The sequence below is a fragment of the Sciurus vulgaris genome, assembly GCF_902686455.1.
Source record: "Sciurus vulgaris genome assembly, chromosome: 4".
Lineage (NCBI taxonomy): Eukaryota > Metazoa > Chordata > Mammalia > Rodentia > Sciuridae > Sciurus > Sciurus vulgaris.
This window is the reverse complement of record NC_136464.1, coordinates 122,375,245-122,399,778: the sequence shown is the minus strand read 5'-3', so window position 1 is coordinate 122,399,778 and position 24,534 is coordinate 122,375,245.

Here is a 24,534-nt window from a genome sequence, read left to right as displayed (position 1 = left end):
ATTATTCTTGGCTATGTCTATTTACTGAAGAGGTTTTGCATGAAATGGGTCACATCATTAGTGAACTCATAGATATTCATTGTGGAACTGAGAAAAAGTTTATTAAAATTACAATCTTAAAAAAATGACAAAATGTCTTTATTGTTCAAGCAAAAATATTTTTATTTTTTAAAGTGTTATAATAATAGTAAGAGTAGAAAAGGAGTACATCGTGTAACATTTTAAATGTGCTAGATATACAAATGTGTGCAAAATGTATGTACCTAAGTGTAAAAGAGGCTCTAAAGGCAAAAATATTAGGGCATGACATTATTGAATGTCTTCGAAAGAGGTTGAGAAAACTGAGACAAACTTTGGTGACAAAAGCTTCTGGCTTTAGTGTGTACCCAGGAACCATTTCTTGAATACTTTACCACATGAAAATTAATGATTTAGTCTTTGTTAATTTAGTCTTAGTAAAGTTTATTCAGCATAAACTGATTTATTAGGTGTAAGGTAAATAGGTCAAGGATAATAGGACAGAGTTTGTAGAGAAGGGAAGCCCACGTGGCCAGAGCAGTCATAACAGTTTGGGGGCAATTTGGAGATGAAAATTGCACTATATAAGTCCTTGAATAAAGAAAGAATTCTTAGGGGTTATTGGGGAAGTATTTCTGTATCTCATTATAATACTGCTCACTCCATCACTTAATGTGATTTTATTTACAATTTGTGTGTGTGTGTGTGTGTGTGTTGCTTTCACATTTGTTTGCTAGATTCTTAGGAAATGCTCTTAGGATACTAGAATATAGGTGGACTGTGTTTAACTATAGAAATCAAATGGATCCTATTTGGAGATTTAAGTTAAAATTTAATTTTTGTATATTGTCACACTAAATGGTTCTAGTTTTTTGTTTTTGTTTTTTGGAGTAAGAAATGTTAGTTTGGTATTACATAAAATTTACAGTATCAGTTTTGTTTGTTTTTGAGGTGCTGGGGATCTAGCCCGGGGGCCTCATGCACAACTAGACAAATGCTCTATCACTGCCACATCTCAGCTCCTATAGTATCAGTTTTTAATTTGTATGCATAAACATTCTGAAAGCAATGTGCAATATGGTTTTAAGAACCTCCCATACAATTTTTAGAAAATATTGTTTTTTGGTTTTTGCTAATAATCACTAATGAATGGTAGCTATTTGGGTATGGCACAGCGAAGATTGATGATCTCTAAAAACTATGTTCAAGCACATATCGCTTCATCTTAATTTTTTAATAACTTGAAAAATTAAGAAAAGTTCTGATTTTTATGAGAAATTCATCTTTAAATCATTGTGTATTTCCTAAAAGATTATTTTGAAATGTTTTGAAATCAGTAGATGGCAAGCAATTTCAATTATATTTATTCTCATACTATGACTATCACCTTTTGAAACTGTATTAATAAATGATTGAACTTGGAAAATAAGCTTAACAGAAAATTATTGCTTTGACATAAAGTTATGAGTGTATATTTACTATCTTCCTTGGTTTTATACAACATTTCAAATTAATCAAAGAGTGTATATCCCAGATTGTATTGTATAGAGATGGAATGGATCAACTTTATATATTGAAAATGACTGGATTTAGATTGAAGTCAATTTGTAGGTATTTCTTCATTTAAACACAAATATCTTATTATCTCTTATGACAGGGGCTAACTCTGTGGTATTGGTTCTCATAATGGACCTTCCTGAGGTTCCTTGAGACCCTTTTAGGGGATCCTAGTAGTCATTTTAATAGTAATTTATTACTTGTCTTTTTAAATGTGTTGATATCTTGCATTGACAGTGCAAAACAGTGGCATGTAAAATTGTTATAAATCTAGGCAGTGGCACTAAACCATAATCACTGTATTCTTTACTATCAGTAGAAAAAAAGCAACACGTGGTGCACACTTGCAATCCCAGCTACTCTGAAGGCTGAGGCAAAAGGATCACAAGTGCGAGGCTAGTTTTGACAATTACAATAGTAAGACCCTGTCTCAAAATAACAATTATAATAATGACAATGATGATGGTGATGATGATAATTGGGTGGGTATATAGCTCAGTGGTAGAGAACTCCTTGGGTAGAACCCCAAAACCACATGCAAACCAAAATAGACAAAGGAACTAAACCTGCCAATTTATTATTTAAGAATTTCCTTGTAGTCCTAAGAAGAATTTTATTACACATTGATTTTTTTTTTTTTTTTTTTTTTTTGCACCAGGGATTGAAACCAGGGCTCTTAACCATTGAGCTACATCCCCAGTCCCTATTATTTTTATTTTAAAATTTTGAGACAGAGTCTTGCTAAGTTAGTTAGGGCCTTGCTAAATTGCTGAGGCTGGATTTGAACTTGCAATCCTCCTGCCTCAGTCTCCCTAACTGCTGGGATTACAGGCATTGCCACCATATCTGGCTACATATTGATTCCTGAGTATATATTTTTAATATTGTATGTTAATAGATAAGATATATGCCGAAAGCAGTTGTGCATAGCAAAGTACAATTAAAAAATGTCATTATTTGAATTGTGAGGAAAACCTTTTTTTCTCTCCTTTCTTACTTTAAAAGACTATCATATGAACTGGTTACTCTAGTCTAAGTGGTTAGCACATACTTTCTTAAAAATGAAATAAACTGAGCCTGTATGTCAAAGAAAATAATTGACAGAATTTGTAGCCAATGAGAAAATTTGAGCTTATCGGTGAAAATTTGAATTTTGAAAACTCATATCTACTGCTGTCATTTTGCCAGCTTTTTCATACTCAAAAAACTTTCTGGTGAGGTCAGGGTGATATTCACCAATATGATTATTATCTTCTCTTTCTTCATGTTCATGCCTAAGAACAGGGACCTAGGGTTTAATTATTAGCAACACAGAGTGCCCAGGAGCAGAGGTTAACAACCCATTGTCCTCTCTGATAACCAGTCATCATCCTTTCTTGACCCTCATCATTCATTACCTACACTGAATACCTGATCTTCACCCCCATGTCTGAGTTTGCTAAGGAATATGACATATCCTGTCTACTCAGGCCAGGCAGGACTACACGCAGATTGCTTTTTGGCAAAGAAAGCATGTGTGCGTGTGTGTGTGTGTGTGTGTGTGTGTGTGTGTGTGTGTGTGTCGGGGGGTCAGCTCAATGGTCTAATTTTATAGAATTATTCTCAACCTCGTGTTCCCACCATTCTCACCTGTCTGTGTCCCCTTACAGCTGGACACTGCTTAAATCCCAGTTAGCAGAGGGAACTAGCACCCACCGTTCACAACCTGGGGCAGTAGAAGATAGAACCTGGATGAACCAGCTGAGTCACCTGACTTAGTAGTAAGGATAGTGCACCAGTGAAGTGTGTCAGGCAAGGGAATGACCTGCACCACAGATCACCCACAGAGAACCACAGCCACAGGATCCGTGCCTGTAGAGGGTCACCAGACTCTACACCACCTTGAATCCTGTAGAGGGGAGCACGCGCAAGGTGTCCCAAATCAATTACAGTAATAGCTCAGAATCCTACATCTTGTTGCCTGGCTCACAAATAGAAACAACCAACAGACCCAACACTGCACCCTCCAAGCAGAGCAGTCAGCTGCAGGCCTCTGAGCTGACAAACCAGAATCAGCTTGTGAGAGGTCCATAGTAACTAGTGGAATGGCTCCTGTGCTTTATTTTTCTGACATCTTAGAACAGGAAAAGTACGGAGAATTTTTTAGCAATAATTGCAAGCTATATACCCGTATCATCGATAACTTATTGTGTTTATTTGAAGATACTAAGACTTTGCTTCATTTCTTTTTGAGTATTTATTTTAAATATTTCAATTTTCCTCTAAAATGTAATACATGTGTATATTAAAATATGTATCACAAGGATATCTATTTACCTTTTATTTATGACTGTGAAATTTCTTTCCACATTTTTTACCAAATTTTTGGAAAAATAGAAAAATAATTCATTATGACCTTATCTTAACTTGACTACTTCTGCAAAGACTTTTTTCATGTTATACCCATTCTCTGGGGATTAGGATTTCAGCATAATTTTTAAAGGGACATTATTTAACATAACATTATTAAAATTCAAGATTTAAATATTTCAATGCACATTCCTTCCTTCTAATTTGGATACAGCCCTAAACTCTTTTCTCATCTCTTTTGAAATGATACACATCAAGGTGACTGACTTCTGGTCAATGGAATAATAGACAAAGGATGGAGTACCAGACCTAACCCTGACTGTGGATATTTAAAATCCATACTTTGACTTTCATACAGTGACCCAGAAGCATAGTCACAATTAGGAGAAAGCACACACAAGAAATTTAATTGTCAATTGTTAAGCCAGTAAAAAGCAAATAGCCTACTCTCTAATAAGCACAAATATATTAATATAAAGTTTGCTGGAAAATAGTCATTATAAAATTCTTTAATACAAAATTCAAAATAAATGTTAGAAAAAAATTGTATAATTCTCTTAATGCCATCACTCATGGCTCATGTTACATTTGTATAGCTAAGCTTTTCCAAAGATGCAATATACACTATCTCAATGAGTTATATTATTTAAGATGAAAATAAATTTGTGATGATAATTGTGTCTCTGAGTATTTTTAACTCATGATAAAAAATGAATTCTCACACAATTTTATCATACATGATATTTAAATAGCTGGAAGGCCAAAGGATTACTGCATATTTTTTCCAAAAATGACTAGTTATGATTCTCTTCTTGTTTGGAACTCATAAATATGTGCTGTGCAGACAAGATAATTTTAGTGAATCTGTATTTACATTTTTATTCATCTGTACATTCAAACAATCGTTTAACATATTTTTGGTGCTGATCTTGTTAAATAATTTGCTTCCAGTTAGTTGTAGTATAGTGAAATATATAGAAGGTTCTAACTTGCATTGGGCCTACAGAGCATGGGAGAGAGTACAAATAAAAAAATAAGAATATAGGTATATGATTTTACATTACAGAAACATTATAAGGAAAGCGTACAGGGAGCTAGGCAGGTGGTACATGCCTATAATCACTGCGGCTTGGGAGGCTGAGGCAGGAGGATTGCAAGTTCAAAGCCAGGCTCAGCAAAAGCAAGGTGCTAAGCAACTCAGTGAGACCCTGTCTCCAAATAAAATACAAAAGAGGGCTGGGGATGTGGCTCAGTGGAAGAGTACCCCTGAGTTCAATCCCTGGTACCTCCCTCCACCCCGCCAAAAAAGGAAGGAGTATAGGGAGGTAAGAGAGTATACAGCAAGGGGATATGCTCAAACCCATGTTGATCAGAGAATATTTCCATGAGAAAATGATCTCTGAGCTGAGTGTAAATGCTGAGGGAGAATTAGCTGAAGCAGAGGAGGGTAATGGAAAAGGTTTTATGCAGTCCAAAAGCACTGGCAGAAAAAATTATATTTAATCTCAGGAATATAGAGAACATGTGGGGAAAAGTGTGAAAGGAGACAGAAAAAAAGGTAGGAGGCAGAACTGTGAGCACTTCAACTTCCACACACACCCTTCTAGAAATTTTGTCAGTGATAGGGTGTTTGCAAATCTACCCTGATTAAAAGGGAGAGAAAGTTCAGGGAAAGACATAAGGAGACACTTAGAAAACATTCTTCCAGATGACTATATACCAAAGTAATTCTCTAAGAACACACTAAATATACTTTAGATATCAAAAACCCTTAGAACATACTAACACATAAGAGATCACATGTGATTTTAAAAATTTAAGTCCAATTAATTAAATACATTTTATCCTATTATCTTGAATTGGAAACAAGATGCTGAAGATTTAGCTTGGGTATTATCTTATCCAATTTATCTGGACTTTAGAAACTGTGTACAGATTATTTAAAAAATATTCCAGAAGATTATGCCTTAAAATTCTCTTTTATCATTATATTCCATACTTGGTTTACAACTGAGAACGGCTTTCATTCTGAAGATATACACCAAATGCATTAATTTTGCCAAACTACTCTCCTGTATTCAACCCATCTTCAAATTTTTACTATGTGCCTCTGGTCTCCAGGGCGAAGCACTGCCAGAGTGCATAAATAGCAGAAAGGATGTTATTGTCAGGATGTTGGTTTATCACACTTTGACACCCGCACGCCTGTTTCTTCTGTGTCTAACTACAGAGAAATTAAGGCTAACAGTTAAAAGATGCAGTTTATTAAATAATTCAAGCTCTTAACCTGCAACCCGTAAACCGATGGCAGCCTATTGAGTTTACACTGCTGTGATTCATGTTTGGTGTTTACTGAGGCTAAAGCACAATTTACTTTTACTGCTACACAGTAAGGTAGGAGGGTGAAAAAAAAGGAACAGGGACTACTCTAGGGGACAATAACAGCAGCAGACTCACTTGCATAAAGATTGAAGCCTTCCCTACCTCCCCCATCCCTAGGTTTAGGGCCCAGTGCGCCCGTCAGTCACTTACAGGGAAGGAGGAGCCACTAAAGCAGAGAAAATTGTTCAGTGAGGATCTTAACAGCTCTCCCCTTTACTCATTTTCTGGCATATTTATTTTTCTCTTTTACAAACTGACTATATAAAACCATCCTCCTCGCACTGCAGAAAGCATTTGACTTTCTCATAGACAACCTCAAGCTATTAATTAGAGCATTCTCCGATAGAGGCAACCGCAGCCGCACAGAGAAGGCTTGGTGACTTGGGGCTCTTTCCGTCTTTCTGCGCTTTCCAGGCACTGAACTCTGAGCTGCAAAGACAGGAGCCCCGGCACCTTCCCGACTAAGGCTCTGCCAGGAGTGTAACCCAGTGAGGTGTATCCAGCTGCGGCCACCTCCTGAGCCTCCGAGCGCGCAGACCCCTCTCTCGCGCGCGTATAACCACCGGGTCCTGGCACGGATATCCAGAATTCTCAGCCCTTGACTTCCTGAACTCCCGCCTGTGCGCCTAATGGTTTCCTCCCACCCAGGTCCAAAGAACTTGCTTGTGTCTGAGCTGCAATGCTTTCCTGTCTATCTTCCGGTCTTCTCCCGGCAGGGCACGCAGCCCGCCTCGCCTGGTTTGGCTCTGGAGGTGCCAAGGGAGCATCCTGCCTCCTCCTCAGCCCCCAGGCTCTGCTGGCCTCTCCTGTCTGCTGGTCCCCCTACTTTTGTGCGAGCTGCGATCCCTTTGGCTTCCTTGCATAACGCATGCCAGGTTCTGGGAGAGAAGACTTCCTGCAACTCGGCGGAGAAATCATCAGCCATCCTCACAGCCCCTGGGCAGCCTGGTGGATGGGGGCTGCCTGCAACATGACCGCAGTTGACAGCTGCTCACACTGGCCCTCTCTCCTTTGGCTCCTCTTCGTCGTCCTCCCATCCTATTCCTCCTCTTCCTTCAATTCGCCGAACAGTATCCTGCGGTCAGTTGCCACCAGGTTGCCGCAAGGGGTCCTGGGCAAGGCACCCAGCAGACAGCCAGGACTCACTTCTACGAGGAGCGGGGAGGAGGTGGTGCCCCGCATGAACTTTCCTGGACCCCATGAAAAGGGGCTAGTCCTGCAGAGCTCAAAGTGGAGCCAGCCAACTCCAGCCCAGGCAACAAGGATGTAGAATCCAACAGACTTTTGAGATTATCGACAGCTGCCACTAAATATTCAGAATAGTGGAATAATGACAGCAAGCTGTCGTACCCGAGCTTCCCCTACCCCCGCCCGGGCCTCACCTGGTAGCGCGTGGTCCTGTAGAGCAGCACAGCAGGCGCGCTTCTAGCCGCACCAGGTAGGGCGCCAGTCGAGTGCTGTCCGGTAGGCCAGCGCGAGCGGCGGCAGTTCCAGCACCGAGGCGTCTAACAGGAAGGTGGCAAGGCTGAGGCTCCTCAGAGCTCCCAGAGGTGGAGGGCGGTGGATCAGCGGAAGGCGGCGCCGAAGGTAGCCCGGGAAACCCACCCACTTTGCACATTTTTAATTTTACTTGATTATGAGATTGTTGAATTATAGGAGTTAATTATACATAATTTTCAAATATTATTTCCCATTACATAGGTTACTTTTTCACTCTGTTTATTGAGTTCTTTGATGCAAGTACCATTGATTAAGAGATTTAACATCCCTAATGCATTTTCTGTTTCTTAGTCTCATGAACCCATCATTGCAATTATGGGTAATACTTTTCACAGGTTTATCTTATTTTTATTTTACATTCTGAGGGTAAAAATAGATCATCAGAACTGATTTATTATTAAGATGTGTTGAACTATTAAATCGGTGGTGAATGTATTTCAAAACAAAACAGTTTTCTATTCTACAACTTCAATCTATTGTTTCTAGAAATGTTGAAAGATTTTCTTCTTTGGGGCATTAGTCTTACTTGGGGATGTTCTAAATGAGGGTCCGAGTATAAGAGCATCTTCCTATACTCATTATAGTTTAGGATTTGTATATTTTAAGACCCATATTTATGAGAGACAGTTTTTCCTAAGCTCAATGCCACTGTGAAAAACTATATTTAACTGTGTTTTTACAACTTTTAACTTTGCAAATTTTCTTTTCCCTATCTGGTACAATTTAAGATATAGCTAATATAAAGATGTGTTGAAAAGAACTGGAAAGGTATAAACTATTCATTAAAAACCAAACCAAACCAGCAACACTCTCCCTAAATTAAATTAAAGCATTCTCTCTGATTTGAAATTCAGATAAAATAGTGATGATTTAGTTTTACAACAAAATATTGAAATAACAAAAAGTAATAATTATAAGATTTTATAAAACAACTGAATAAATTTATTTCATTCATACTCAAACAAAATATCATGGGTTTCAAAATTTTACAGATGACATTTAACTATTGTAGACATTAAAATTATAATTTAAAAAATTCCTATAGGAATTTCCTGTATCATGTATTTTTTAGAGTCAATTTCTCTCATGTATGTAATTTGTAATTAAAATATTTAATTCACAATTACAAATAGTAAAGGTTCATATTATTGCAAGTAAAAGATTTTATACTGTACTTATGATTACAGGTGTTCAATACACCAACTATGATCAGGTGCCACCTTTCAGTCTTTATTTTTAATTTTCTTTAAATTTTAAAGCCTTTAGCTCTTCCAGGTGCTTCTGACACCCCGTGGTTGCATACCTGTGTGCTCTCTTCCAGTGTGCACTATTTCTCCACCCACAATTTTCACCAATACATAGAATACATAGATAATATTGGCAAGCTGGAGAGGACAAGTGAAAAGAATAGAGAAGACAAGTGAGTCTATGTCTTATGCTTTGACCAGTACTATTTTGTAGTAGTCATCATTTAAAAACTGGTTAAAAAATTTATCAGTGTTTTTACAAGTATTTTCATCTTGGGAGGCAATTTCTCCAAATTTGTGGCATTCAATCATTAATCTATATAGATTATGTTAGGTTAGTACTGCTTGTAATATATAAAAAAGGTGTGTGTACCTGATTTACCATATGGGGAAAATGAAGTACAGTTTGGATAATGAACTCAGAGCTCATATGAGGTGTTTTTCTAGGACAAAACAAATTTAAATTTAAATTTAATTTTGAACTATCAATATTCCTAATAAATTAATTATTAATTTTTAAAACTAATATGATATTTCAGTGAATTTTCTTTTTTTCTTAGTGAACTTAAAGGAATTTTAAAAAAATGAACTAAATGGTAAAATTGATAAATTAACATAATATTTCTCCTCTTTTGTCTCTCATGTATTATTAATCCCATTTTTCAAATTGAGAAATGTCTATTTTCTACCATTGAATATCTATTTAACTAAAAGCTACTTTATGTGCAAAATAAAATCAAATTTTTAAAAAAAACTTTTTGGTTGTCCATGGATCTTTATTTTATATATTTATTTATTTATATGCAGTGCTGATAATCAAATCCAATGCCTCACAAATGCTAGGCAAGTGCTCTACCATTGAGCCACAACCCTAGCCCTAAAATCAATATTTTTAAGGAAACAAACTAAATTTTAAAAGCAAAACAAAATGTATTACTACTGTCAATCTCATTTTGAGAATATTTTCTTCTTATTGGTTACTCAAAATGCTATCAGCTACAATGCCTTGTACAAAGTTCAGATATTGTTTCCCTGATGCATGAGAACTGAGAACATCTATTTTCTATTACATAGCACTATAGATATAGGAAATAAAAGCTATTTTTTGTTAACCCCAAAATACAGGATAATGTGTGAATGTGACTTTCTTTTTTAGTAAATCTGTGATCCAGTATGTGTAGGGTCTTTTTCATAAAGGTAGATGCATAAAAAATAGTGTCATAACTATTCTGATCATGGTACTCTAAGTAAAAAGGCCCTTATTTTATATATGAATGTATGAAATATATTCCCAAGTGCATCCTGAACATTTAACTACCTAGAAGTACTCATCTTCCTCTCTCCACTTAAAGAGTTCAAAAAATTAAATATTGAGTTTGATGCAGAGGATACAGTTTTATTATCATGAAGTGGTTATTAATGGATTAAAAGTCCTATCTACAAGGATAATTATTTTAAATATCAATTCATGTAGATTTTATCATCTACATAAGCTAGGTATAATTTCCGCACAACCATTTACTTCATTTACTCACTAAACAACTGCTTTTAATGGTTCTACCCTGGAAATCAAAGTGAGCATTTGGCCTGTGAGCCTTCAAGACTGTGATTTCAGCACTGATGCATCTCACATGACACTTCGATCTTAAATGACAATTCACTGGGCAGAGTATATGGAATAACTCAATTTCTTGAGTCACTGCTATATTCTTGGAGTCATTGTGAATTATGCAAAAATCATACTTTATTTATGCCTTAGTCATTACAAAATTCTCCCCAAGTTAGGTGCCATTGTTAGAGACTGAATGTCTGTATCCTTTCTAGTTTACATGTTGAAACCCTAATTACCAGTGTGAATGTATATAGAAATGAGGCTTCTAAGGAAAAACTTAGGTATTAAAAAAAAAAAAAAAAGTCATAATGGAGGGGCCCTAAAATGATGGGTTAGTGTCCTTGTAAGAGACGCCCAAGAGCTTTCCCCCGCTTTTTTTCTCTCCCCTCTCATATCCTTGGTGGAAAGGCCATATGAAGAACATATGGCTATTTATAGGTCAGGAAGAAAGCCATTACAGAAACCCAACCCTGGAGGATCTTGATCCCAGACTTCAGCCTCCAGACTGTGAGCCACTCAACCTATAGTATTTTGCTATTGCAGCCCAACAGATTAATATAATCAACAAAGACTCAGAAACTCCTAATATTTATTTTACATTTAATTAAAACTTCATTTGTCTCATTGCCCTGATATTTCATCTGTAGTTATTTTTTTGAAATTTGAAGAGAATATAGCACAATCATATTGTAAATCAAGTGAATACACTCCTAATGAAAAGTACTCTTAAATTATATCAGAAAGCCATTGCGTACAGGGACAGTTTCTAACAATAACCCTGAAAGTACAAAGAAAAGAGTGGGCTATGAAGCAAAATTATACCATAAAGAAAGAAGATCATGATATTAATATCAGAAAATGTAAAACATTACAGACAAACAAAAAAGAAAGTCAATTACCATATAATTGTTATCACAATTTGTTTTGTTGTTTATCAGTTCATGTCACTGAGCCCAGGAGATTCTTGAGAAGCATCCATTCCATCTGTCTTCTTTGAAAATGTATCCCCATTCCACAAATTGGTATAATAAGAAAACTTCAGATTAAATGGCTGAGGAGATATGACTTTGACAAAGTAACTAGATTTAAAAAATGAGATCTCATAAGACAAATAACATTGATTTTAACAGTATATAAATGTTTTAGCATATAAAAAGTAAAATTTTTGCTAATCTTTTACAGTACAGTTTAGTACTAAGATAAAAAAATAACAAATTAAGAAAGACACACAAAAAAATCTGTTTGTGCACGCAAAATTTAAGAACAATTAATACATAGCAATTATCTGAAATGGACCAATGCAGAATGCATGCAGACAGTGTATGATCAAAGTGATATTGCAAACAAGAGGAGATAAAGTAAATTTGGTGGAATAAAGTATTAAATATTCCAAGAATTTAAAATGTAGTTTTAAAGAAATGATTTATATCAAAATAAGCATCTTAATGATTAATGAGGTAATGTTTAGAAAAAAAAAAATGTCTTAAAAATCACAAAGTGATATTCAACAAGCTGGTCTGTGAACAAATGTAAATTCCAAAAAAAAGAAAAGAAAAGGAAAGACAACAAATTAAGGAAAAGATTTCTACAAATGCACAAGAAGGGAGATGTAATTCTCATTCGTGAGTCTAGATGACAATGGAGTATATTAATTTAGTTTGGTTAATTGAATAGCATATTAATCTTCTTATTCAGACTTATTGTCATTCACATAAAAGCTATGCTTACCTTACAAAATTTATTAAAACAAAGGAGCCATTATTTCCTTACCTGTTAAATTTAGTTTTTGTTTAAGAAAGGTGATGTCCCCCAGAATTTGACTCAGTAATGGGTAACTCTTGTCCTAAAATTTGAAAAAGAAACGAAACTAAAATCTATTTATAAATAGGTTGGTCATATAAATAGGAGATGTTCATAACAACAAAATATAATAATTAAAATGATGAATTATAATATTGTTATTCAATTAGAACACAGGTAATGTGTGAGAGCAAACATACATTTATTATTATCAATCAGTTGTGAATAATATATTGTGAAAGCCTTCTCAGGAAAAATTTACTCCCTTACGTTGAAGAGATGCCTACTCTCACAGTTTCATTGCAGCATTATTCAAAGTCAAGATATGGACTTAACCAAGGTGTCCATTGATTAATAAATGGATAAAAACTGCAATAAACATATGTAATAGAATAGTATTCAGACATTAAAAGGAATGAAGTATTATCATGTTTTATCTCAGGAGGCTTCTTTGCATTTTATTCTACAGAGGAGAGCTAAATTTCTTGATCACACATTTATAAACTTGATCCCCCTTTTCAGCCTTGATTCCTGTGACCCCATCTCCAATTCATTATAGATAGCTCATTCTGTCAATGTCCTTTTCATTGAAGACTCCATACATCATCAATTCTGTGTCATTTACTCACTCCAAAAAACATGCCAAGGTAAAGGTATGCCATAAGTTTCTATTCCACCCCAAATTTCTATCAATTTATATGGAATATGCTGATTTTGTCCATTGATTGATCAACAAACAGCTATTCTGTTTTACAAAACAAAGATCAAATACACTGCAATCCAGAAATTCCCAAACTTCCTTCAAAAAGTTTTGTGACATTTAAGAGGGTTTATAATTTCAAGAACACTTTGGATTTAAATTCCTACTCCCTTTAAATTCATTTTGTTTTCAAACAACTATGTCATTCTGCCATCCGTGTTCCACTTCTTGTGTACTACCTATTAAAAAACGTCGATTTAATCCAGTGAGCAAAGGACTGTGAGATACGATAGAAATGTGGCGGTTAATATGCCAAAGATATCTCTGACAATAACTTCTTGCCGGTAAGAAAGATTATTTGATCATGAATGTCCATTTTCAAAAATAAAATCTGAAGAAACCACAGGAAATGTTTATACATAAAGTACATATGCATATTGTGTGTTACATAATATAAATATATTCTTTTTTTCTCTGATTCTCGACTACAAGTACTATAAATTTCATAACAATGGTCTAGATAATGTTTGTACAATTATATTATTACGTCTGGATGCCACAATGTTTGAAAGTACCCTTGATTCCTCTTGGAGGCATTTTATCATGGCTTTGATGGACAGTTTTGTGCGGGGAAGATTTCTCTTACACTTTAGAAATGCCTACAATTGTTCTTATTGTTAAAATCACTATTGTGACTGACTTGGGAAGAGAAATAAGTTAACTCAGGATGAAATGAAGTTTCACTTACATAAATATAGTTTGGACAGTAAGGAGTTAAGTATAAATGCACACATTCTTCCTGTGAGCAGATTCGGTTCCATGGCACGGGTGTTTTCCACATGCTGAATGAATCCCGAGGCTTAGTGACAGACCCTTCCAAGACTGCAATCCAGTATTCTTGAAAGCTGACTGTGCTGTCTAACTGACCTACAGTCTAAGTATCCCCCTTTCAAATGAAATTTCTGCTAAAGACAGAGGAATTACCATTTGGTTGTCTAATTAATAAGACAGATATAAATACAGAAAGTATAGACAATAACATCAACGTTGCTATTTTTTTCCCATTTTTTAATTAAAAATCATAAATTTACATAGGGTAATGTTGTTTGATTCATTCTGTTATTTTTCCCTTCCCTCCCACCCCTCCCACCCCTCTTTTCCCTCTATACAGTCCTTCCTTCCTCCATTCTTACCACCCTCCTTATCCCTAACCCTAAACCTAACCCTAGCCCTAACGCTAACCCCTCCTACCCCGCATTATATGTCCTCATCCACTTATCAGCGAGATCATTCATCCTTCAGTTTTTTGAGATTGGCTTATCTCACTTAGCATGATATCCTCCAATTTCATCCATTTGCCTGCAAATGCCATAATTTTGTCATTCTTCATGGCGGAGTAATATTCCATTGTATATGTATGCCACTGTTTCTTTATCCATTCATCAACTGAAGGGCATCTAGGTTGGTTCCACAATCTGGCTATGGTTAATTGAGCAGCTATGAACATTGATGTGGCTGTATCTCTGTAGTATGCTGATTTTAAGTCGTTTGGGTATAGGCCAAGGAGTGGGATACATGGGTCAAATGGTGATTCCATTCCAAGCTTTCTGAGGAATCTCCATACTGCTTTCCAGAGTGGCTACACTAATTTTGCAACCCCACCAGCAATGTATGAGTGTACCTTTTTCCCCACATCCTCACCAACACCTATTGTTGCTTATGTTCTTGATAATCGCCATTCTAATTGGGGTGAGATGGAATCTTAGGGTAGTTTTGATTTGCATTTCTCTTATTACTAGAGATGTTGAACTTTTTTTCATATATCTTTTGATTGCTTGTACATCTTCTTCTGTGAAGTGTATGTTCATTTTGTTGATTGGATTATTTGTATTCTTGGTGTAGAAATTTTTGAGTTCTTTATAGATTCTGGATATTAGCGCTCTATCTGAAGTATGAGTGGCAAAGATATTCTCCCACTCTATAGGCTCTCTCTTCACATTACTGATAGTTTCCTTTGCTGAGAGAAAGCTTTTTAGTTTGAATCTATCCCAGTTGTTGATTCTTGCTTTTATTTCTTGTGCTATGGGAGTCCTGTTAAGGAAGTCTGATCCTAAGCCAACAAGTTGAAGGTTTGGACCTACTTTTTCTTCTATAAGATGCAGGGTCTCTGGTCTGATTCCGAGGTCCTTGATCCATTGTGAGTTGAGTTTTGTGCAGGGTGAAAGATAGGGGTTTATTTTCATTCTGTTGCATATGGTTTTCCAGTTTTCCCAGCACCATTTGTTGAAGAGGGTATCTTTTCTCCATTGCATATTTTTGGCACCTTTGTCTAGTATGAGAAAATTGTATTTATTTGGGTTCTTGTCTGTATCCTCTATTCTGTACCATTTATCTACCTGTCTATTTTGGTACCAATACCATGCCGTTTTTGTTACTATTGTTTTGTAGTAGAGTTGAAGATTAGGTATTGCGATACCCCCTGCTTCGCTCTTTCTACTGAGGATTGCTTTAGCTATTCTGGGTTTCTTATTCTTCCAGATGAATTTCATGATTGCTTGCTCTATTTCTGTAAGGTACATCATTGGGATTTTAATTGGAATTGCATTGAATCTATATAGCACTTTTGGTAGTATGGCCATTTTGACAATATTAATTCTTCCTATCCGTGAACATGGGAGCTCTTTCCATCTTCTAAGTTTTTCTTTAATTTATTTCTTTAGTGTAACGTTGCTATTTTTTAAAACATTGCTCAGTTTCTTTTTTCATTGTATTGATGTCTCTAGAACACAAAATATTTTCATTGGTAGCACTTAAAATATACTGAAATCTTAGAATATACTAAAACTATTTTCAATTCTATTGATGACTATAGGTGATAAAAATTCATATTTCAAATTTTTATAGAGTATATAATCATTTCCAATTTTCTAATATAGTAACACTGAATTTTTATCCTGTTGTGCTTATAGATAAATCCCCCTTAAACACAAATAAAGCACAGTCAACATTACAGTTAAAGTATAATAAAAGGTAAGATATTTGAAGCTTCTTCTGTATACTCGACTAATAAAGAATAGAAACATTAGGAATGGGGTTGTGACTTGGTGGTAGAATGCTTGTCTAGCACATGTGAGGCACTGGATTTGATCCTTAGCATCACATAAAAATAAATAAATAAAAATAAAAGTATTGTTTCCATCTACAATTCAAAAAATAAAAAAATAAAGAATAGAAGCATTAGCAGAATCACCTGAGATACTATAATCTTGCAGAGTGCAAGAAGTTTACATTTTTAATGGAATCCTACATGGTTTAAAAAAGTTAGAGTAGGGCTGGGGAGATAGCTTAGTTGATAGAGTACTTGCCTCACAAGCACAAGGCCCTGGGTTCAATCCCCAGCACTACAAAAAAAAAAAAAAAAAAAGAGTATATTTGAAAAATAAAATTTATAGCTAATCAGCTAAAACCTTTGATAAAATTACCACAGTTCCAAAACACTAAAAACAAAAATTAAAGTATAAAATTTATATTCTTATGCTCATTAAAACTATGGGTAGCATTTTCAGTATTGTAAAAAAAAGGTGAAAAATGCAGTACAATAATAACATGTAGTACAATAAATAATTAAAATTATTTATTCTAGGCAATGTTACCATTTTGTTTTCTACAAAGATATAGCAAGAGATTTTCTTATGATATTCTACTATTAGCTACCATTTAATTTCAAAAGGCCTAGTATTCTAACATCTTATAAACTGTAGTAATTCATCTGTAAAAGTAGTATCTTGCAAATTAAATACATTTTATATATATTTTTGCTTTAAGTTCCAATAATGTGATATTCACAGTAATTAGACATTTCACATACAGAAAGGAATTCATATGCATTTATAAGTGGTATATGTGGTTATGCTTGGAAAATTTTCATTTTATCATTTTAAGTTAATTTATGGCTTCCAGTAACTGAAAATTTAGGGAGCATTACATCTTTAGCTTAGAAATGTATGAAACTAAAAATATCTAGTGCACACAATAATATTAATATGTTCATAATACTGACCAACATTGTGAAAACAATAATTGTTTAATTTACTTGAAGTAGTTATTGAGCCCTGTTTTAGTTGACTTTTGTGTCACTGTAACCAAAATACCTGACAGGAAACAACTTAGAGGAGGAAAAGTTTATTTGGGGCTCACAGTTTCAGAGATCTCAGTCCATAGATGACCAATTTTATAGATCTGGGCCCAAGGTGAGGCAGCACAACATGGTGGCAAGGCCCAGAGGGGGAAAACTGCTTAGATCATAATGCGGTCAGGAAGCAGAGAATGAGAGAGAAGAGAGGAGCCACAGGGAAGAACAACCCTTCCAGGGCACACCCCAGTATTCCACCTCTTTTAGCCATGACCCATATCCATATAGTTACCACCCAGGCTGATTAGGTTATAGCTCTCATAATCTAGTCATTTAACCTCTGAATATTCCTACATTAACAGGACCTTTTAAGGGACATCTTATATCCAAATCATAACAAGCCCTATATGTGCCAGCCACTGTAGTTGGTGCTTTATTTGCCTCCAAGTAGGTCACAGACATGAGCGTGCAATAGAGATCACTGTGGCCCACAAACCTACAATATTTACTTGCCTAGTTCTTTACAGAAAAACCATGTTAATGTCTGGTTCAGGTCTTTACTAATCAGTCTATGAATAAGCAACTTTATTATCACGTAGTAAATTTCTAATAAGTTATTAGAAATCCTAAATCTGGCAGCCCATTTATTTTAAAAGAGGAATGGCTAAAATGAACACTTGTGTGGTGTGTGTGTGTGTGTGTGTGTGTGTGTGTGTGTGTGTGTGTGTAATAAAAGGATCAAAAAATGTTTTATATATATAAATGGAATTTTACTTAGCCATAAAGAATGAAATAACGGCATTTGCCAGTAAATGGATGGGAATGGAGAACCTCATGTTAAGTGAAATAAGTCAGACTCAGAAAATCAAGGATGGGATATTTTCTTTCATGTGTGGAACCTAGAGTGAAATAAGGGAAAGAAGACAGGCAGGGAGGAGACCAGATATTATACAGATACAGGAAATATTCTAATTCTGTAGGAACATGAAAGAGAAGAGGGGAGAAAGGGAAAAGGAAAGAAATATAGAATGAATCTAACAAAATTATGCTATATACATATATAAATATACAAAAGGGAATTTCACCTTGATGAATATTTAGAAAATACTAATTAAAATAAATACATAGACAAATGAGTGAAAGGAAGATCAGTAAAGCAGAGGAGGGAGAAAAGGGAGAGGGAGAAGAAGAGGAAAAGTGTTGGGGGCAGGGGATGGGGATTGAAATCAAATTCCTTGTATGTATAATTTTGTCAAAAGGAACCCCAATACTATGTGCAGGCATAATTTTAAAAAACAAAGCACTACAAAATCATACTCAAAAAGAAAACAAACAGACAAAGAAAGAAACACCAGTGTTTTTGCCCTGAGGGTGACCAACACATTGGATTCTAGAAGTCAGTGTAATAAAAGATTACCCTGGCAGTACAAGAATAATATCAGAAATTCTGTGAATTTCTTCATAGGCATTTTAATATGATTATTTTCCACAAAGATGTCAGAGAAGTTTCAGGGGACCCACTGCACGTGGATTCCTCTGGAACCCAGAATCAGATGGCTATATAGAACAACCCTCTGAGTTTCCTCATGCTCTAGAACTACAATGTCTTTGTTCTTGGTGATATTATGCATAATATTTGTTACCACTTGCATAAGGCCACATTGTGCCCCAGATATTTTGCCAGACCTCCTTAATGGCCCAAACAGAGGCTTGTCATGAAATAAATCTGGCTTTGGCAAGATCTGTTGCATGGCAACCTTTCAAATTTCTGGAGAGTTATCTAGACGTAGCTCCCAGGGTTTCTTATCTTTGGGGAAAGGACCAGTTGTAAGATAACCTAGGGTCTAGAAACAGAACTGGGGAAAGAGGTTTCAGTTCTTGGTGTCCCTAAATCAAGAGGGAGAAAAACTGGAAACTTAAATTTGGCAGGTATCATACAGGTAATGAATGAAACTGTAAGAGTTCAAATTGGAAGTGAGACAAGATCCAAATTTTCAATACCTAAATGAGTATTCTCAAAGAATGGAAATTAAATTTTTTTTGCATATCCATCAGGTGTCTAAAATTTTCAAAGTAGTGCCAGTAAGTTTAAATACAGAAAAGAGGACCAGAATGGAGCAACCCAGAAGGGAGTTTTGTAAAGAATGTGTACTTTCCTACTGAAACAAAATTGTGCTCTATACTCTTCCCCCTTTGAATAAAAGTAATCATATAAAAATATTTTTCATTATAAAAATACTCTTTAGACTTGGCTGAATTATTTTTATGGATATAGCAATTATTATAATTTACTAAATAGGCCCTCTTGAATTTGCTGAAAGTGTTCATAGAAATCTCAAAACAGAATTTTAAAATGCTCTGTGGTCTAGAAATCCAAACCAAGAACTTAGAATCAAATTTACTATGTAATAACTATTAATTTGGGTGAATACCTTTCTTCTCCAGGTCTCCAAAGCTTAGATTCCCAGACCTACTAGAAAATAGTGCTCCTTACTCAGTTTCCATAGTGAGAACCCACCAGAGCTGGCTCAGTTTTCCCAAGCAAGTGTTTTCAGCATTGTCTCCATAAATCTATTTTAGTTATTAAAAAGTATTTGGTCATATCTACTTAAATGAGCATTGTTCTCAAATATGATATTTCAAAAAAGGTTTTGGCTACATAATCAGTGTTTCTAATCATGCCCTGATAAGAAAGAGGTCGGATTCTCATTGTATTTTGGAAATAAAGATCACCCTATATAACAATGAGCAACAGCTATTTATTCAGATCTTTCTATAATAATAAATAAATAAACCATCACTATTTGAGTTTGTCAGAGTCATAAAATAGGGGATTGGGGAATCCTTATGGTAAAAGAAAAGAAAAAAGAAAAAAGAAAAGAAAAAGAGTTTCAGGTATCCCCTGATGAGATTATTCGTTTGGGAAGCTAGAAACAAGCTAGCAAGAAGTGAAGAAGCAAATGTAATAGGTTCAGGGAGCATATTTTGCTTTCTCTGATTGGTACTAAAATTAAATGGGATAAAAAATAGTATTATATGGTATAGCCACTTATAGTTTATATCTTAATACTTTCAATATTCTTTAAAAGTTTAGCCTGTTTGAGACTTTTCTAGTTAAATTCATAGATGAAAAAACAAGTAAATATTTTAAATTGGAATTCTGAGAATGTGAAAGAAATGAGGAAGTTGTCACATTCAAAATGAAGTCTGGAGTCACTCATTTCCATCCTAACAAAAATTTAGAGAAGTCAGAAGATTATGAAGGAAGCCATTTTTTTTTTTTTTTTTTTTTTTTTTTTTTGCTGCCAGAAGGAAGCATTCATTATTAACGCATGGTTGCCAGATGTTAACTGTATCAAGTGACTCACAGAACCACAAGCTTGTGTGGAGGCAACTACAACCTCAAACACAAAGTACTCCTGCAAGGACATGTTCCTATCTACTCTGTTCAACTTTGTACTGATGCCAATCTTGTTTTTAATCACTGTGGCTAGGGAATATTATTTCAATATATCTGATGAAATCCTTCTCACTTCTGGCTTTAAAAACTTTCCTTTGCCTCAACTCTTTTGTTAGGCTCATAGATTACTCTGTTCTCAAAGGGAACATGTATTCCCTTTGCTATGCTCTGCAATTCCCCCCAAAATATCATTATTCTTTGGAGAATTGATCTCTTTCTTCCTGTCTCTCTCTCTCTCTCTGATTGTTTTATTCAGTTGACATAAAGTACCAGATGTCAACTTGGACTTGGATTTGTGTGTGTGCAAGTGTTTGGTTTGGTTTGAGTGTTTTAGTAAATAATGATAGCCAAAAGAAATTTGGGTTAGGGGTTAACTAATTTGCCAATATTTTGCTATGATGTCATTGTAAAAGCTAGTTTCCAATGGAATTTTGCCACACATTGAAAACTTTTAAGGCAAACATTTACACTGAAAATTTTATAAGCAAACATTTATATCTGCAGACCCCAAAGAATGCATTCGACATTTGATGCAGGCTCACTTAAGTCCAGTTCTTTGCCTTTTAAATGGATTTGAAATTGCTCATGAATGAAAGGTGAACTGGAATACATAAGACATGCCATCAGGGGCAGGAAAGCAGTCATTAACAATCAGTGTCAGTAAACCAAAACAATCTCCATACCAAGGGAGGGACAGAGATAACTGAAGGATCTGATCTGAGATACTCTTTAAGGTGCTGTGTACTGGTGTGGTATATATACTCTTCTTTTGCCTTTTTGTAAAAATGAGCATTCTCTCTAAAATATGTGAGTTAATCCATAAAATGTAAATATATTGAATTTCTCCAGTGAAAGTTCATTTTGAATATTTCCCATTAACTACTGCTGATTACCAAGAACATTAAATCCATTCCTTTGCGGTCTTTCTTCCTTTATCCAAATCATTTTTTATTACACTACAGAAAAAAAGTGAAGAAAAAGTTAAGATGATTATCCTAGTAATTCAGCCATTAAGCATGATCTTATATTTTAAATTTTAATGCACTTATAAAAAAACTACCATAATATTCACATGTTAGATACAGTAGCATTGTCCACATTTTCTCTTTCAAATAATAATGATTTTAAAAATTATTTTCTTATTTCCAATTTGCCATACTAATGTTTCTTAAGGATAGTTTTCAAATGGGCAATGAGCTTGATATTCCTTTTTAAATTGTGATGCTGTTATTAAGAAGAAATGCATTATGTATTCATTTTTAAAAAATATAATTCAGTAGCATAATATTCTTATGAGGAAACTCTGATAATTCTTTTTAGAATCCCCAAATTATTTCTTTAAAAAAAGTATAGTAATAGCCTGGGATAGTAACTGATGTCTTAATGTCTGACAACATAATAGTTGTATTTCAGTTAAAAAAAATTCAATGTTACCCCTCCTAATATTCAACATCTACCTAATAGTAGGAAAACATAGTTTTCATTAAAATTATTTGTTATTGAATTTATTCATTAAAGTTATTAGTTTTAATTTGTTTTTCCCCCTTTTTAAACATATTCCAAAATAAAATTATATTTTGTTCTTCAAAACCTAATAATATGGGTACATTAATACATGGGTGACATTATTAAAAATGGGTGACAATACAGTATCTTGCACAAGTAAATACATAATAAAGATTAGTCTTTCATGAATGAGACACATTGAATAATTTAAAAGTTACTAATTTTTAATTGTTACTTTTCTAGTTTCAATATTTCACTAGTTTCAATGTCTTTTTTCAGAAATAGGGAACACCTGATGTTTTCTTTGTTTTGAGAATTGTAATTTAATTCTATCTATACTTCTTTCTTAGCTCAGTGTTATTTATCCGCAAGAAAAACATCCAAGTTTCCCTAATAACAGAGCCATGTTTCAGGTATTTTTAAATTTTTAAAATTTTTCCACATTATTCATGGTCAGCAGCAAGAGCTGAAGTGCTCATTAACTTGTGTATTTGATAGACTTTATAAAATAATCTTCAAAGCAAATAAGAAAGAAACAAAAGTGGGCAATAAATAAGGCCACAAAATTGAAACAAATTGTGCAGTGCTTGGAAAACATGAAGGTAGGGATGAGGCAGGCGTTGGTTATTTTTATTTTTCAGTTTTGTCAAATCTATTTTAGAAGAAGTAAATATTTTTGTAGAATAATGATGATTATTATCTCTAAGTTTTATTTTCATCTCTGTTAAGGTTTAATGTAATATTTTACCAATTTGAATATTGGACTACTTAAAGGTTTTCCTATCTGATAGCCCACTACTACCACACGTGTACAGAAGTTATAAGAAATATAAAAATTTTTAATTCCTCCTCCTTTCTCTCTCTCCTACTCCTAGGTTAGGCAAGAATAGTCATTAATATTGACCATTCTGTGGTAGATACTTTTCCACAGTTGATGATAATATCATCAACCTGGATAATCCCCAAACCAAACCAAGATTTCAGCAAAGATAATCTGTCACCTTCTCTATTAGAGTCTTAAGATTCACATAAATTCTTTTTTTTTAATTTTTAATTTTTAAATTTTATTTTTATAGACTGCATTTTTATTCATTGTATGCAAATGGGGTACAACTTTTTGTTTTTATGGTTGTGCATGATGTAGATTCACACCATTTGTGTAATCATACATGTACACAGGGTAATGATGTCCATCTCATTCCACTATATTTCCTTCTTCTGCCCTCCTGGGGTGCCCCACCCATTTCCCTCTACACAATCCAAAGGTAAGATTCATATAAAGTCTTAGGAGTCTTCTTGTTTCTCAGTGTTGAAATATGCTTGTTATAAGAAATATAATTCAGCAGTAGGTAGAGTGGGTTCTTAATAGAAAATGAGGCAGACCCAGAATAGTGTTATATCTGTTGAAGAATTTTAGGCTTCCCAGATTAAAGTCTATACTTCATTAGACGTTTACTCATAAATAAAAGTAATAATAATAACACCAACAAAATCTCACACGAAAAAATGTCGTCAATGAAACAGATTATCTGTAATGATGATCTCTTAAAAAATGTCAAATTATTGCCAATTAGTACTTTTGAAAACTACAATACATTCATGTCAAAGACAATTACTCAAAAATTTTTTTTTACTTATTTCTAAATGAGTTCAGGTAGCTCATGCCTGTAATCCCAGAGACTTCAGAGGCTGAGGCAGGAAGATAAAAAGTTTGAGGTTAGACTCAGCAGTTTAGTGAGGCCCTAAGCAACTTAGTGAGGCCCTATCTCAAACAAAAATCTTTAAAAAAGGGCTGGGGATTTAGCCCCAGGTTCAATCTTTAATAGCAAAAAAAAATTAATTAATTAATTTTAAAAATTGCCTACTTCTGTACTTAGCTTGTCAAAGACCAATGACAATTCATGGCTGACCATATTTTGAGTGGCTCTGTCCTGAATGTCTTTATTCCCATGGAGATGTCACTCTATCGGGATTAGTATTTACGGAAGGATCAAAATAAAAGTGTCATAATTAAGAAATGATGAGCACCAGGTGCAGTGGCGCATGCCTGTAATCCCAGCGGCTTGGGAGGCTGAGGCAGGAGGATCAAGAATTCAAAGCCAGTCTCAGCAAAAGCAAGGTGCTAAGCAACTCAGTGAGACCCTGTCTCGAAAAAAAAAATACAAAAGAGGGCTGGGGATGTGACTCAGTGGAAGAGTTCCCCTGAGTTCAATTCCTGGTACCAAAAACAAACAAACAAACAAACAAACAAAAACAGAAAAAGAAAGAAAA